The following is a 3,977-nucleotide window of genomic DNA, read 5'->3' as shown; positions in this document are numbered from 1 at the left end:
ACTAAGCACAAAGACTCAAAATATTTTAAGTGTCTCTTCAGATTCTTTTAAGAGCTGAAATTAAAATTTCAATGAGAAAAGATGATCTTCTCCAAGCTCCTAAAGAGAAAGATATATTTTTGCATAAAGAAAAAAAAGCTTCCCTTGTAAAACTTACTGGGTGTACTTCACCCATAGAATTCTGCATAGCAATCCTTATGTCAGAGCTGTCTCAAATATATTTGAAAAAACAGTGTTATCAGTTACAAAGTCAGTGTCTATAGGATGTCAAAGTGCTGGGTTCCAAATTGAAATGTTTTATTAGAAGTTCCTTTCTTTCTTTTTTTGAGATAAATCATTTTCAAGGAAAAAAAAAGATAGCTAATGCCAATAATTTGACATTCCTTTGTTTCCATCTCTTTTCTGATGTTGAAGCTGAAACCTCCTTTTCAGTCAAAGTAGTGTCTTTTTAGTAGGACAAGGACAGTGAGCATGCTATGGGTATATTTTAGAGAGCAGCTGAAAAAGTCAATCAAATCAAATAAAGTCCCCTTCCTTCCTCATTCTGGTACCCAAACGTTTAATTGACTCAACTATAGCTATTGTGAAGTGTCAATCTAAAATGTTGAAATGAGATTAATGGAAATGCTTGTTTAAATCTCTTGACTACAAGCAGGCAAAAATAATCCAGGCTGTAATTTTATAGCGCAGTGTTGAAATTTGATTATATTTAAGTCAGATTCTTTACCCTGTGTAACTCATGTGATCTTTACACCAAAAGCAGTCATTTATATGTTCAGTAGAGTCTCTGGGATGGAAGCAAATATTGCATGCATATCAGAGCTGAAATGCACAGTCTGTATCACAAGAGTTCACTGGCAAAAATATTTATGATATGGAATAGCAGTCAAGTCTCTTGAAACCAGAGGGAAAAGATTTCCATTGATCCTGATGACTGAATTTATTAAATGGCTTTTCAGTCTACTTAAATAAATTAACACTAAAGGGAACTTTATTGTTAAAGGTCCTAAATGAACAAAATTTACTAATGTAGTTGGTTTCAATTACATCTGAATATTTGTGTCCCTGGCTTGATAGAATTAAAGATTTTTTTTTACTTTTGTTTGTTTAAACCTTTATTTGGACTGAAATATTTATTAAACACTTCAATGCACCATAAAAAAACTTAGAGGGTAATAGGAGAACTATAGCTATGAATTCAGAGGAAGAAAGACATAACAATGCCTTAGTTTGTCTCTTCCCACACTTACTTTGAAGACTGATTATTTAACACTCTAATTCAACCTTATTAGTCATATTGAAACTTTACATCATATCACATGCTCAGCATCTTAATATATCGAAACAACAAGGGATACAATCTCTTTGAAATGGCTGGGGAGACATTTGCTTTATATTCTAAAATGAATTTTTATGAAACTTTCAAATGTGAATGAGAAGTTGGGTTAACAGCTCTTTTAAATACTTGCATGAAATAGCCTTAAAAAACAGTGATTGCTTTGCACAAACCTCTACACAGCACAGCTTGCATTTTCATGAAACACATTCCTGTCTCATGTTGCATAAACCACTGGATTTTAAACTTTTTCTCCAAAAGATGTTTTGTGCAACTTGTGTGTCAGACACACCTTTGATAATAGGAAATATATTTCTTTGCAGCACAGGAAATTCAAACACAAATGACTTTATTTTACAGTGCATATGATTTGAAGGAATACATTGATTAAAAGGATTTGCACCAATGGGGAATGGAGTCTGTCACCTATAGGCAGAAGCCTGGGCATTAAGTTCAAGTAAGGATTTACAGAATTTGGTGTTTCTACTTTGCTAGCTACTTATATACTTCCTGCTCTCCCAAAAGCAGAATGGATGCTGAGCTTTTCTGTACAATTGGAGCAAGCGTCCTTAAAAATCCAAAATACCCACCCACTACCCTTCACCCAAATTAGACAAATCTGAAGCATATGGGGAAAAAGAAAGAATAACTTAACTTTTCTCTCTCTATTTTATTTTTCCAGGCAATTTTTTCAGAGATCTCAGTGAGAGTGCAGAGTAACAAAACCCTGTGTGTGTGTGTGTGTCTAGTGGCTGGTTATTTGCTTGTTTGTTCTTGGTTTTTTTTTTTTTTTTTTTCTCTCCAGAACACAGCCCTTCTGGAAATAGCTTTGAAAGAACATGCCTTCATAACAATATTCCTGAATCTTCTCATAATCTCCATCCTGTTTGGTCATTCCTTTTGTTTCTACATAGCAGCCTATGATCCCATAACTGGGATGGACTGATGGAATTTGATCTATATTGATAGACAAGTTTCCATAGTGTCACAGAAGTAGGAGAGAGACTGGGGTGCCATTATGGGAGAGCTAAGTCAGAATGTATTTGGCTGATAAATTTCTCCCTAGAATGTAAGAATCAGGTGCCTCAATATTTTTAAAAAAATAGAAAATAACTTGATTTTTAAAGTTGGTGTAAGCTCAGGAGATGCGTGTAAGTAATAGGCAGCTGTTCTGGACATTGTTTGAGCTCTCCCTCTTTTGTACTCCCTATGTGCTGAGGTATCTAACAGGAGGTCTGGATTCTCCTTAAGTCCTAGTTTGGATACAGCCTCAACTGCTTGGCTCGGCACAGGCTGCCTAGGACTGTATGCACACTAATGACTGGAAAAATGAGGGACAGGCCAGACTATGACAGGCCCATTTTCCTCCTGGATGCCCTATCTGAGGTGACAACTACACATGCAGAGGGGAGGTTTGCTCTCCAAAATGCTACTCCTCTGGCTGAAAAGTACATGCATAGAGTTGAAGTGATTTCTTGAAATATGTTTGCACTTGACTAATAGAAATAAAGACATAAATGAAGAATTTCTCATAGTTATATCCCTTTAAAGCAAACCACAATTGGCAAAGATCTGATAGGGAAATACAAAATTGTCTTCAATATATGTATGTAAGTTAGTTCTCACCAATTTAATACTGCTTAATCAGGAATTATATCCCTCTGTCTTTAGGAAGGCCTGTAATATCAAATGATACAACTAGAGTCACAGGACACATCCATGGCTGGCTGCAGTCACCATAAGGCTTGGACACTCTGGTGGGTTTTCATTTGTAAAGTCTATGGGTTCCTTCTCTAAGGGTCTGAGAAATGGAACCATGCATGGAACCATTAGCAAGCTAAAATTTACTACATATCTCCACAGGGAGGATTCTAGAGGTCTGCAAATTGAAAGTGTTTGAAACCAAAGGCATTAGATAATTATATAAAATGAGGGAGAGAAGGACGATAACAGTATGTATTTCAAAGCTTTTTTTGTAACTCTGGGCCCTTTATTGGAAACAAAGTTAAAACAGATCACTGTGTCTTCATAGTATTGGGAGAACTAATGGTCCAGCCTGCACTTGTAAAATGAAACAGAAAACATGCAGAGAAGGCCAGAGGCTTGCCTGGCGGGTAAGGGGGGAAGAGGAAGGGAAAGGAATGCCAGACACTGGCTGACTAGTACTTTCAGCCTACAAACAAACAGCTTGGATATTGGTAAGATTTAGTTGTATAGTAGTTGCTGTATGATTAATTCCTTTAAGCCTGAAGAAATGTCTCGTCACTTTAAATCTAAATAAATCTCTTCATCCATTAGGGCACCATGCAGCACACTGAGGTGTGTGTGAATCTTTTGAAAGCTTGGGCACTTATCTGAAACTCCAGTTCTTCCTTTCAGGAAAGGGATTGAAATTTTGAAATCAGGGAACAAAGTCTAAACAAATTTTCAGGAAAGGAGTTACGATCAAAACCCGTGCAATCAAAAAAAAAAAAAAAAAAAAAAAAGAGAAAATTTGGAAGTGGAGTGATTGCAACCAAGTGGAGTGACATGAAATTAGGGGCAGTGAAAAGGACCAAAACCTGCCAAAATTACTCCAATTCAAACCCCGAAATCAGGGAAGAAATGTAATTAAAGAGACAAGAGAAGAACTTGAAGAAAT

The sequence above is a fragment of the Zosterops lateralis genome, assembly GCF_965231275.1.
Source record: "Zosterops lateralis genome assembly, chromosome: 5".
Classification (NCBI taxonomy): Eukaryota; Metazoa; Chordata; class Aves; order Passeriformes; family Zosteropidae; genus Zosterops; species Zosterops lateralis.
This window is presented reverse-complemented; position numbering follows the sequence as displayed.